The 14,029-nt window shown below is 48.4% G+C and overlaps 1 long non-coding RNA gene across 1 annotated transcript in view; it reads right to left on the bottom strand.

The window, feature by feature from the left end:
* Positions 1-9,814, bottom strand: part of LOC142774190 (uncharacterized) — a 36,112-nt gene extending 26,298 nt beyond the window's left edge. The window contains exon 1 of the long non-coding RNA XR_012886353.1: positions 9,315-9,814. This is a non-coding gene — a long non-coding RNA (uncharacterized LOC142774190). The remainder of the gene's footprint in view (positions 1-9,314) is intronic.
* Positions 9,815-14,029: the final 4,215 nt, after the last annotated feature.

The raw sequence follows: 14,029 nt of genomic DNA, 5'->3' as shown, positions 1-14,029 counted from the left end.
ACATAAAATTACAATAGTAATGCGTGGCACAAGCGTACATTGCCCTAGGGAGTCAGATCATGTGATTATTGTAACGAATTCATGGTTTAAAGCCGGTAACCCACTACAAAAGGCGCAAATGTTTCGGCGCCTATTTTGTCAAGGCCACGTAGTGGGTGCATAGCAAGTTCGAAAACATTTCATGCTCGAATGGCTTGAAATACGCACCAGGGACAGGATATCCCTGTCGCGTGCAGTTCTTAAAGGTGATGCTTAAGGATCCCCCAATTTTTAAGCCTTTGACGAACGTTCACGCGTGATTTATGGGGAGATCTTGTACCTCAGGTCTTTTAAATAGAGGCCACTGGTATCAGGAATCAAACCTTTTTCGCCATTTTCAAGAGTGCGAATGCTTGACGACCAAGCGGTACATGACATAGAAATAATGGACAGATGAATCAGTGGCTGCTAAAAATAACATCATCACCTCTGAAATGTCTTAAGCGGCAAACATTTACTCTCCACTCCTTACTGTACTAATGCATGGTTTAGAAACAGAACAGAAGGAATAGAAGCAACCAATTTCCTTCCGGCAACGTTCCAATTCAAATCATCTGTCAGGTGCCTACTAAGTTACGACAATGCATTCATGTCGACAGTTGCGGCTGTCTGACTTTTTTATTTTCTCTCTTTTTTTTCAACTTCTGTTTGCCAGTAAGGATGCTCCCTTAAAGAAGTAAATCTGCGAACGTCTCTCATCAAGTGCCAACGGCCCGTAGAGAAAGAAACACACACAAAAAATAATAAGCTGAAGGCCGGAAGGTGGCAACCAAAATTGTGACATCCAGTTTACTAGTGTTTACAATAAGGGGAGGAAAAGAATAAAAAAAATATTAAGAGAAGACCACAAAGCCACCAAGTCATGAACCAGGCGAATCCAGCAGCTCGTTGCAAGCCACTCTAAATAGCATTGACGTAGACGCGCCTGTCGGAGACAGGCTCGATCAATAAGTCACCGCCTCGGACGGCTTACGAATCTGCAGAGCTGCAGCGGCTCGCTACAATCTGTTCTCCAAGACAGTAGCCTCGGCTGGTATGCCGACGAGATCAATCGGCCACCGCCTTCGACTGTCCTACTGACAGAACACAAGAGGTCACGGGCACTCAGACTGAACAATACGGAAGCAGCGTCTGGAAGGGGGCTCAGTGGAAATCACTTCCGACAGAGTAGGGATGAACATTAGGTTGTAGGTGGGTGTGTGAAGATAAGGGGGAGGGGGGGCGGGAGTGACAGCGACATTACCCCTGGCTGCAGCAGCTACTGTTAGTCAACGCTCCAGCTTCGAAACAAATAAAGCTTAACTCGCAGGGTGAAACGCGCCGTCTTCCCCATCTGATCCGGAGGTCAGCGGAGGTAAGAAGGTACAAAAAGAGGCACTCCTCGACTCGGAGATGGGCCCGTTCGTTCGGAGTGGGTGTTGAGAACAGCCGCGCATTGGCATGAGGATCGCCCGCTCGGCACGACGCCTCGGCAGGGTCTGGACACCACGCTGGGCCTTCGCACGGTAGCAGCCGCGGAGCTGCTGACTTCGAGTTCGAGAAGGTCAACCAGCCGCCGGGGTCACACCGCCCAATGGGGGGTGATGGTGGCAGGAAGGAAAAGCCGAACGACAGCTGAAGATGAGAACCCCCCCATCCTCCTTGTAACGGCCGCACACCCCCCATCCTCCTTGTAACGGCCGCACGGCGACGCATATACCCTTCCCAACCACTTCCTCGCGTTACGACGATGGCGTCGCGCTGCCTTTTGTCCTCGGCCAGACCAGACCTCCGCATGCTATGCGCAACGACGATGCTCTGCTGCGGCGAACTGACCGTTATGAAGACGATGAGACTCCTGGTATATGGAGAGGATATGGTTCGTGTGCAACCCTCGGAAGTCGCTGTTGCTGCGGGGTGCGATGTGCGGTCGGTCTGTTGTTATTGTCGGACGGCCGTGCGACCGTTGCGTTACTTGGGCACCCCGCTGGTCGTTGCGGGTGTCGCGGGACGTTTGTGGAACCGTTGGTGTCGTTGCTGCTCCGAACGCTTCCGCCACTGCCGCCGGTCACGTTCCCGAGCTTATTTATTCACTCGCGGCGTTATTCTCCACCGGGATTCTTTTATAACGTCTTACGGCTCTTTCCCGGCATCGTCGGGGATGGGTGTTAGTCTACCGCTGGCTGAGCGAGGTAAAGAGCCAAAGGTCGTTTCGGGTTGTGCTGCGAATGCGACACGCTTTGATCGATGGCGGCACTGTCACTGTTATTTACACAACGCGATCTGCAACCGCAACGGGCGCAATGCAATTGGCGACTTCATCGTACAACATTCTGCACGAGAGTTGCTTGATCGCTTGGGTATCGCGGCGAGCTTGCGAAGCTTTAGGGCGCTCGTGGCAGAAGCAGCGGGCTCGATGATGCATCGTTTCCAGCGAAACGTGGTCGTATATCTCGTGCTTGTGTTCGAAATCGTTCACCAGGTACGCGTGTTTGCACGGGCGCAGGCAATTCCGCGTCCGCAAATACTATCACGTAACGGAGCACTAGTGACGGATGTTGCGTTGCTTTCCGATCAGTTCTGGCCAGTGTTGTAGCAGCGCGCTTGATTTCCATAGACGAAAGAACAGGCTACCCTGCTTGTAGAAGCTATTCATTGACCCGACGCAAGGATTGAATAGAGTTAGGGCACACGAGGTGCAGGAATGTACAATGAATGCATAACGAATGAATAAAAGCAATGCCTGCGTGGAAAACACCGCAGAGTCGCAACGAAAGCTACAAGAGTGGCCTGTCTGGAGTCCGTTGTGAACTCTATTGGGCAACCGCTAGAAGTAAACTTGAAGGGTACCCTCTGCGTCACAAATCGTCATAATTTTTATGAAGTAGGGAATTGCTATGTCATCAATCGCAATTACTCTGTGCAGAAATGTTGTACCTGTAAAGATTACGTGCGCTTTGTTGATGCGAGAAGGTATTGGAACCATGGCGCTGCTTATAGTTCTGAAAGGCAACGCAAGTGCTGTTGCGTTTCCTCAAGGATATCGGTCTGTTTCACCGTTTGTGGTTTGAAACGCGAAACTGTTACGCGTCGGCCCGATAAGAGACTACTTGCTCCTCCTCTATAACTTTCCTCACCTCTTCCCCAGTCCAGGGTAGCCTAACGGGTTCAGCACTGGTTAACCTCCCCGCATTTCTTATTATTCCTTCTCTCTTTTTGTGTGGCTGACAACGATGAAAAATAGTGGTTGAGTTTTTCGTAACGGGCTGAAAACATTCAGCGACACACTCGTTATACAAGCGACATTGTGTGACACCTGGTTGTCATCTCACGCGTCCGACACGCTTTATTATTACTTTTGTTATCGAGATTCGTTCCCCGCCAAGGAAACTATTAGATCTGTTTCACAAATAACTTCCAGCACCAGCGAGGCTCAAACAGCATGAAACAGAAGTACAATCACACAGCACCAATAAGCGTTACTAAGGAAATAAAAAAACACTCGACGACTAACAAAGTGCCATAGTACATCGAAAGTTCTTCAAGTCTTGTTATACGCACATACAAAAGAAAAGGCGGTGAGGTCAAGCACCTCACCAAGATGGGGACCAGTCATGTCTAAAGCCGCTTTGGTCATAAATCTCTTTTAGAACAGCCCCATTCTTATGAAATGCGTGCTCGAAGAAATGGTGGGCTCTGCATTACAGTCTTGCATACTTGTCTTCCATAGGCTGCGCATACAGATGAGGAAAAACATATCAAAGTGTGCTTCAACAGGCGATGTTGGCAAAAGGTAGCGTATTAATGTAAGAATTGATTACCAAGCTTTTCTTCGGAGCACAATTAAAGCCATTCCATATCAGGATAGCGTCAAACACACATTTTTCAAATAAATATTATGAAAAAACAACAACAAAAGTGCCTTCTTCCCCTTGGAAAAGGTAACCTCAGCTTCGTGCATTGCTTTGTGCGACAGTTGGTGCTGCGATTTTTTTTTCCACACCAAAGATGTGTGGCACACTTTTCATTTAGTGGCCTTTTGAAACCGCCTGCTTTACCTCCTTTCTTTTGTTTATGTCATAACATGTGTTTCCAAGACAACGTTGTTGTGAGAATTCCTAAAAAAATTGTTGATACTGACAATTTTTTGAAAGTTAGATTTAGTTTAGAGTATTTGTATAATATTGACAGAACAATGCTAACCGCTGCACTTGTGAATGGCATTTTCCCTGAACGTGTTTACGGACTGCCATATTCACATTTGTCTAATAATGATGTATTATTTCGTGATTGTGTAATGTCAATATCACGTGCAGAACTAAAAAAAAAGAACTGCATTGCGCTGTTCTTTCTGTGAACTGCAAGCTTCCCCTCTACCAGTGAAGACGTGGCTTAACGAAAAATCAATATATGTGCCCTGGGACTGTAAATTGTAGATTCTGCATCAAACCCGGGACAGTAGAGCGCTGTTTTCTTCTAGTCGGGATGCATTTTATTTTTGGGACATTCTAAAAAGAGCAATAAGAAAAAAAACTTCCCATCGCAGCTCATGGTATAGGTTTTTTCGCTTTCAAAAAGAGTCCCACCAATAATACTCTGTATGATCTGTTTATGTTATTTGGACTTTATTTTGCTATGAAAAGGCAGCATGATTGACAGGCATGCCGAATTACCACGGTCTACGAAATCTGTCTTCCGAGAAGCTGCTCAAGCGCGCAGTGTTGTTGAAACTTTAGAGCTCTTTCCAGAATGGCTTCCCCTTCTGGATGCTTGTGTGTATTTACCCGACTGCTTAAATATCTTCTACTGCTTGCACCAATGCCATATTGTGTATGTTAAAATAATTCTAATGTGGCTATTTGTCTTGTGCGTAGTTCACTATTATTGGCGTTCACTCCATGCAATAAAAAACAAAAAAAAAACTCTTTACTCAGAGGTTGACTGTTGGACTGCCACGCAGAAGGTCCGGGTTCAAGTTCCAATATATCCTGGGTATTTCACTTTTCTTTTATTACTTTTATTGCTTATTCCATGCCACAGCTGTAACACACACCAGTGGCAGAGGGGGCGGGGCGGTGGACAACTATGGCACTAAGAACGCCTGTTGTGTTCTCATAAAGGCTTTGGCTGTAAAAAGTTTTACAGCACCATTTAATGCAGTAGCATCACACACAGACGAATATAAGCATGTGAGGTCGCAGCATCCATTTGCAATGGTCTGAGTACGCTGCAAGCGCTACCCTTTTAAGAGTACTTTCGAATAATACACGAAAGGAATTATTGTAAGACATACTCGTGGACGATTTTATGTGGTCACGGGATCGCGACGTGGACGATAGGGGCAGTCAGCATCTTCATGGTGAAATTATTCATCTGGTGGAACTTGTGGCCGTGATATGCCAACTCAAATTAATGCAAGCAATGCGCGATGTATACACTGATATCATCAGCGTCGGTCGTCAATAAACTGGTCATCGATCGAACTCGCTGTCTTATTTGCATCAATCATCAGATTTTCCAGCCTAATCAGTGGTTTTCGCGTAAGCTCCCGAATAAGCTTGACTTTTCCCGTCTTTCATTTTAACGAAACGATCCACTGCAATACTCGAATCTTCTCCAACACTGAAGGTGCGGTTAGGGCAGAGCACTCCTGACTTTAGTTGTAGGCGTAAACCGGATACAGCTAAAATAAAATAAGAAACGTGCATGAAAATTCACGTATTAGAAACATGAGCGCCACCACTTTATGCTGTCAATGGAGCGTTTTCTTATTTTTGAACGACGCGAATTTATAGGGTAATGAAACGGCGAATGGACCAACACAACCGTCTCGTGCGTATGCGCTTACCGTATACCGTCTACTCAGTTAAAGATACAATTCTGCAAGGTTACAGCTTAATAAGGCCGGGGCCCACAGAAACCCACCCGTAATACAGTACGTGCCTTTTAACACATATTTCGTAACTTCAGAGACATTAGAGCGCAGTTTCGTGCAGCTTCACACTCGCCGGCATCGCATCAAAGAGCGAGCAGAACCACCAGCGGGCTTTCGCTGAAGCTGCAGGTCTCGCGTTATACTTGATTCGAAAAGCGGATGTAGACGGGGTAATCGTTCGCGTTATCTTATTCAAGGCCGCTTGCTTAGTAACACCAAAACAACACCGGTCACAGATAGTTGGCGGATTAAGGGGTGAGCGCGTCTGGTTACTCTTCCGAGGTTTGATGCAGCGTATCTCACAAACTGGTGTAACAACAAGATCGCGCTCTTTCAATCGACGCTTGGGATCACCGCCGTGTATACTGATGGCGTATGCGCAACGGTGGGAACCTCGTAAACGCCTTGTCTCGCTCGCTGGCAGCCGGCTACCAGGTCAGCCGGGTGTGCGTGCCCACAGAGTCATGGCATGCAGCGCCGCCACACGGCCCCGCGTGAGTGATGTGGGAGAAGTCGATGCAGCCAGGTGCACTCCGCCGCTGAAGATGCGAGACAAGCTCTTGCCGCCCCTTTTGGTGTGTCACGAAGGCCTTTATGTTCCCCTTGCTATGCAAGGTGGCGTGTCCTCCGCGGTGATGTTATCACAACACTGTGAGACGCCCCATTCCGGCACGTTGCCTAACCACCGCTGCAGTTCCCGACTCTGCGTTTCACGAGGGAAGCGGCTCGCCTCCCATGTTTCTACGCAGAGTTTCGCTCTGTGTGTGAACACAAAAACCCGGGACAGAAATTAAGGCACGAAGGCGTGCGCGTACTATCGCGACGTTCTTGGAGGGACTGGATATCAGCGTGCGCAAGGTATTGTTTAGCAGTTCGTGGGGAAACAGTGGTACAGCCATCAGCACGCTTAACACGGATGCTTAGCAGCCTGGCTGTACCCATAGAGTTTCCTAAATATACACTAGAGGGAACTCTGGCACTGGTGTCGTTGGGGGCTACGACGCATAACGCTTCAGCGAGCGCGGGAACTATGGGTATCACGAGGATTTACCTAGTCTTCGTATTTTAAGTCCCCTTTGGCTTTGCGTGGCTTGAAGCTGCTCTGTCACGAACCAACAATCGGTGAATGTTCGGGAGTTACGCTTCACTGCCTTAATTTTTTAGGCTTACCACTTCAAATCGGGTCACGAAGTGTACAATGGTTTTTTTTTTCGAAACAAAACCAAAACGCAGCAATAAACGAAGCCACGAGTGCGTTCACCGCCCGCAAGCACGAAGAGTAGGCAAATCCATGTCATACTCATAATTCCCACGGTAGCTGAACGATCACAGTGGCAGTGCCCCCTCTAGTTAACATTAGGATACTGTATGACTGTACCAGCTCGGACGCATGGCTAAGCGCTTTTCAGTGCGTTCGCGGCTGCTGAGGATAACTGGAGCTGCTGGAGCGCAGGTTGGCTTCGCGGGTTGACTTTTCTTTCGCTTGTGTATGGCCGACGGGTAGACTGCGCTGGCTATCGACAGTTCCGGCTATCGTCGGGTGCAGCAAACATACTGAAGAACACTTCGCAGCGCTGGCGTCATTACAAGCCGGTCCAGGTGACGCAGCGGAGCGTTCACACTAACTGTGCTGACGGCTGCACAGCCCAGCATGACTTGACGGTTATCCGAGACAGTGCCGCGACAGACTACGACAGCGCCGCGCCGCAGAATCCTCTTTCAAGGAGAGGTAGGTTTCATGCTAGCTTCACTCAATCCTTTGGCTGTTCCTTAAGCCGCAATTCGACCATTCCAGAGACTATAGGCAGCGCAGCGGAAGGTCGAAATGGCGGACGAGACGCTGACGTCACGAGCGTTTACGTCAGCGTCGTAGAGCGTGAAGACGCGTTCATTGGTTTATGACTACTGGTAGACCGAACTGCGTCGCTGTTTTATCACCGTGTGACAGCTTCGGAGAACGGCTACATGGCGCCGCCTGCGTCGCTGGACTGACCGAACCACTTATGCCAGAGGAGGGCGCATTTTTTAATGCTAAGCATTTATTTGTGAAGAGCAGGCTCACTTAGCATGTCTGTTTCTCTATCTGTCCATCCGCCTACGTCTGGGTGCTCTCGCGATCACCTCATTAATTTGGCGTGAACCAAAATTAGTATGGCAGGGTAAGATGGGTTAATGAATAATTGATTGATATGTGGGGTTTGACGTCCCAAAACCTCTATATGATTATGAGAGACGCCGTAGTGGAGGGCTCCGGAAATTTAGACCACCTGGGGTTCTTTAACGTGCACTCAAATCTGGGCACACGGGCCTACAACATTTCCGCCTCCATCGGAAATGCAGCCGCCGCAGCCGGGATTCGAACCCGCGCCTTGCGGGTCAGCAGCCGAGTACCTTAGCCACTAGACCACCGCGGCGGGGCAATGGGTTAATGAATATGACTCGCTGGTGATGACACTAATAATCTGACAGTCCCTTCGCACACGTCATCAAACCTTTTCCGCAAGACACGTGTGGGCACATTCCGTTATATCACGGGCTTTTATGTGCCACCGCCTCAACTAATCTTCAGCGTTACAATCACCCTTATGTCGTCTCACGTTTATATTGTGTATAGCCATGCATCAATGCAGCAGCGGTCATACAACAGCTCTATATAAATTGAACAGAAGCGTGAGATATGGAGGAGGGGGGAAAGTTTCTTGACCCCCCCCCCCCCAACATTTCGTTTCAAACGATGGCCTTCTGAAACACCCCACGTGAATCACCTCTTTCGATAAAAATGTGTTTGCTGCATTTCAACCAGTGATAGCTCGCACTTAAAGATATGAGAGCAAAAGTGCCAAGTAGGGCAAGAATTATGCGAGACACCGATGTTAAAAAAAAAATGACACCTTAGACGTTAGTCCGCTAACTGGTTAGGCCACCAACGGACTAACGAGTTTTTCGATTCATTCAGACAGAGCAGCGAGTCCTATAGTGGGTAATATTTTAGTGAGTCTGTGAGATAGAGTTAGTCCGGTTTGGGAAAACGTCGGTGAGAGTGAGGCATGTTTCATTAGTGAGTCTGAGGGAGCTCGAATTGTTTTTTTTTTCCTGACTATGCCGGGGTTAGTATAAATTCAGTGCATCCTTATTTATGCAGTTGGGGTCATTCGAGTGCTTTCACAGCAGATCATCACTTCCGGGTGGCTTTCTAGGTTCACATTACCGTACAGGGTACTTCGGACAGTTCGGAAATAAAGTGGGAATGGCCTTATAGATAGATTAGGTTCCTCAGGCGCGTCAAGTCGCACCATTCACTTGAGCCGTGCGTGATGTGTGGTTGGAATCACGTCCTTTGAAAAAAAAAAAAAAAACTCACCACGGGCGTGGTCGGTAGGCTTGCCTTCGGAATCGCATGGGTGCCACGGCTTCGGAGGATCACTGGCGGACGGCACTTTGAAGAGACGCACATGCTCCGCCCAAGTCCGATAGCCAGAACGGCAGTTCGGTACAAAACACGTTCTACCCATTTCAGACACCACTCAGCAATTCGATGCCAACTCCGTCGATACACCAGCATAAAATGCACGCCAACAAACGAGCCTGGCTTCGAAACAGCGCTGCCGCATGGGCCATAAAAAAGCGAGCAGAATCGGCAGTCCACGTTTTGCTACCGAGACGAGTGATTCCGCTGGTCGTAGCGCCATCTAAGGTGGCACCGGTTAAGCAGCAAGCCTACTGATAACGCCCCGAACATGATTTGGACTCGCGGGATTGCGCTTTTTCACGTGTTGGGGGAAGAGTGTCAGTATCTGTCCATGCATATTCCTACACTGTGTTCGCAACGAACTTAAAGCTCTAAGTAGAAAAAAAAAGGGCGCAGAGCTCGTCGTATAGGGGTGATTGCTGTCGCATGTAACAGCCAACGAGGGAAAAAAATATTGTGTAATCTTGATTTCCCCAGTTCCGAAACGTGCTGCTAGGTCCCAGGCTATAGTCCGGTCGACGCAGGTGGCATAAACTTCAGATTGCGCTAGGCTGCACGTCGCGGATTAACAAGAGCAGGGAGTGTGAACTTAAATTTTTTTTTTCGGGGTGGGGGTGGGGGGTTACAGGGATTGGGCTTCTTGTCAGGCTCTTTTTTTTATATGCGAAGCAGCTCTTTGACTCGCGTGTGCACGTGTGTTTCAATCAAGAAGCTCCTTATCTGGCCGAACTTGTGGCCTGAAAACTGAAAGCCTGACTATAGCACTATAGAATGTCAATGATAGTGGCGAACAGAGCGTCGGTCGTAAAGCGCGAACAAGTAGTGGTGGCGCGCGTGGGCGTTTTACATGGGCCGTCGAATAATCCAGTGTTATCGCTATCGGCCACGTAGGCTCCAGGAGAACCTGTAATGTTCGCGTTGTACTTGCCATCACGTCGCGAGGTTCTACAATCGTCTCGAAATTCAAGTGTGGGGTCTAACGTCCCAAAACCACCATATGGTTATGAGAGACGCCGTAGTGGAGGGCTCCGGAAATTTCAACTGCCTGGGCTTCTTTAACATGCACCCAAATTTGAGCACACGGGCCTACAACATTATCGCCTTCATCAATAATGCAGCCGCTGCAGCCGGGATTCGATCCCGCGACCTGCGGGTCAGCGGCCAAGTGCCTTAGCCACTAGACCACCGCGGCGGGGTACAATCATCTTGAGAGCACTTACACGTGTAATGGGGCGATAACAAAACTCATGAACGGAGTGTGGAAATAAGCAGTTGAAAAGGACAAACATTGATTCCAAAAGGACGTCGCTAAGTCTATTGAGTATACATGACGTTTCGCTGTTGGTATAGTCGCAGGCGTAACTGCCAATCCACTCGACTTGCTATTTATTGAAGACACGTTTGATTGAATCGCGGACGCGCAGACCTCTCAGTGGATTGCAAAAGGGGCAAGCAACGACTTTTACTCCCATTACTGAGCCTTTTTTACGAAATAAATCCCCTGAAATCATTTGGTATACTATATATCCCTTTTCACATATCATTGACGCCCTTCTTTTTTTTTCTTTTTACTGTTGCACGTCGTCGCTATGCACAGCGCAGCTAATCTCGAATCGCAATGCCCCTACCTTGATTACCCATTCATTTCCAGAGAGCTGCTGGGAAGGCAAAAGCAGCCGTCCCTATGTGCATCTCTCAATGGCGTCCAGTATCTGCTGCATGCTTAGGCAAGAATACTCAAGTGGGCTAAGAGTTGGCGATGATAATGATGATGGTGCGCGGCTTCTAATAGAGCAGGGGAGTGGGCCTGTCATGAATGTTTCGGCCTACCCTACCAGGTTCACCAGGCCCGTTTACTACCCTTGGCCAACTCTTCGCGCCGCAAAAAGTCAAGCCTCTTTCGGAAGTTCGCAGTAGGAAAAAAAATAAAGAGTACGTGAAACGAGACGCGACTGTCGCTGAGCGGTAAGGCAGTTTGCAATTGTAAGCGAGGAGGTCCGACTTTCAGAGAGGGCGCACAGCGTCAGCGGCGGTGACTTTACGCGGCACCACGTAAACTGAAAGCACCGTTAAACGCCACTGCAAACAGCGCCGGTATCTGCGCTTTATTTTTTTTAATCTTTCCTCGAACTACAGCGTGAGAGAGCCAACGGTACAGAGATAACGCTCCAGCGATGTCCCCGCCTCACGACCTTAACGGTCTGACGGCGACTTCAGGCGACCACGACGAGGCGTTTTCACTTTGAGTGAGAAAAAGACCAGATGGGAGGGGGAAAAAAGTAAACAACAGGAGGAGGTACACAACGAAGGGAAAATACAGATGACACGTAACCAGAAGAAGGAACGATGACGCCATTTTTCTTTTTTTCTCGTGGTCTCTAGTAACCCTGCCCTCCCAGACACTGTTTTCTTCCTTCCGTCGTCCTACGCAGTCTCGGGAAGCGCTGCCTGGCGGCTCGGACGAGAACGTACGAGAGAATCCGGTGGGAAACGGAATGGTACAGTTCAAACGGCACAGCGCGAAGACGCCTGCGGCAGGCCGCGTCTGGGTCCATTGTTAGAGACTCGTAGCCGGAGACTCCCGTGCGTCGCATCTCAACGAGTTCGGCTCTTTCATTTTTCTTAAGATTTTTTTTTTCTGTGGTCGCCTTGTGACGGTTCTCTGGAGCGTGTGCTTGCAGACGCGGCAAACCGTCCAGGAAGTTTTCTGCTAGTGTTACGAAGGCGGGGGCGGGGGGGGGGGGGGTCATTTTTACCTTTTTAGCGTTACGTTGCGAAGAGGCTGCTTACGAGGTTAAGGGGATGTTCGAAATTATCGCCGTGAGGACAGTCAACGAAAACCTACGTCACGCTACCGGTCGCCCGGTTGCAAGCGTTCTCGGTTCCCAAGTGAGTGAAGGAAGGAAAAAATGTAAATTTACGCGCGTGTATTTTGGCACTAATGTTTAACGTATTGCGTTGACGCACTAGTTCGCGTTTGTATTGACTGCTGCTCAATGAGTGTGTCGTTTGGTCATAGTAATGGTCACTGCACGTGAACCAGTGGTCTTTGTGGCACGTAATTGCTTTGTGACAGCGGTCACTGACTGTTGTTCACGTAATAATCTGTTTCCGTGTGGAGTTGGTTTGCGGCCACTGTACTTACTGCGTAAGACCTTCATATCTGTTGCCCCGCCACGATGGTCTAGAGATTATGGCGCTCATCTGCTGACCCGCAGGTCGCGGGATCGAATGCCGGCCACGGCGGCTACACTTTTGATGGAGGTGAAGATACTCTAGGCTCGTGTACTTGAATTTAGGTGCACGTGGAATAACTTCAGGTGGTCAAAAGTTCCAGAGCCCTCCACTGCTGCGTCTCTCATAATCATATTTTGGTTATGGGACGTTAAACCCCAGCAATTACTTTCTCTTCATATCTGTTCTTTCTTATAAAGCTGTGTGATGCGATAAGATGACGCCAACTCACGTTGTTTGGGACCTGTCCGCTTCTGTCATTTTGTTGCGCTAGAAGTTCATCATCATCAACATCAGCAGCAACAGCAACAGCCGGACCATGTCCACTGCAGTCCAAAGGGCCTCTCACATGTTCCGCCGCCACGTTCTCACAAAAGTATGGGCCAAAGGCGCAACCGGCTCAAAATGCGCACCAACCAGTAACATTATGCGGATCCGTTGCCACCTGGGGCTCCTCGTTCGGGCTGGCGTCGTCTCTTTAACGGCAACTATGCCTTTTAGTTCACCCATTCATTCAAAAAATGTGTCTCTTCACTAAACATGATTTTCGGTGCCACGTTTGTACGAATTAACACTAATGTTGATTAAACATTATATTACTAGTACATGGTGCTTAATCGTGTAGTTTACGACGGTGTTTTGACATCTGTGACTGAATAATAAAGAATGGATTAGAAAGACGCCACCAAAACAATATGGCCGCCACAGGTTGCCAACGTCGGCCCGCCCGTCATAGAAAACATTACACATTCGAGCGTTGCTCGACCCCGGAGTAATACGCTAAACAAAGCTATGTGTATGATATTCGTAACCGTATGTATGATATTCACACCATAAAGTAAACTTAGTTTCAAGAGTACCAACGTTTGCGGTCTAACGTGAGTGCGGACAGAATGAGTGATCATTTAAACGTCAGTTTAGTCGTCATTAAGCCCGCGATCTCGAAACGTCAGCTAAACACACAAAAAACAGGTCCATCCTCTTCGAAGCGCATGGATAAAAAAAAAAGTAATGTTCAGCATTTACAATTATTTGCCGACAGCTTCGCATGGAATCGAATTTCCAGAAGGCGCGGGATCTGCCGAACTTTTCTTGTTTTCGATACCTTGCGATGGCATGCAACAGCTGCTTTGGGTGAATACATTCTGTAGAAGATGGAAATGCGGACAACAGTTTCTGAAAAAAAAAATAAATAAGCTAACACGTCTCCCACTAGAGCGCAGAACGAAGTTATACAAAGCAAGTCACGTTCGGGTTTTTCGCAAATAAAGTGCATCTTCGAATGCCTCCTCGACCAAAGGTTCACGAGGAGTGTTGACCTTAAGAATTATTGTAATGCAGATATATATACAGCCCTCTCAAGTTATGACCCC

Source organism: Rhipicephalus microplus, chromosome 10 (assembly GCF_043290135.1).
Source record: "Rhipicephalus microplus isolate Deutch F79 chromosome 10, USDA_Rmic, whole genome shotgun sequence".
In the NCBI taxonomy this organism is placed as follows: domain Eukaryota; kingdom Metazoa; phylum Arthropoda; class Arachnida; order Ixodida; family Ixodidae; genus Rhipicephalus; species Rhipicephalus microplus.
The sequence above is the reverse complement of the archived record's forward strand: the minus strand, read 5'-3'. Positions and strand labels throughout refer to the sequence as shown.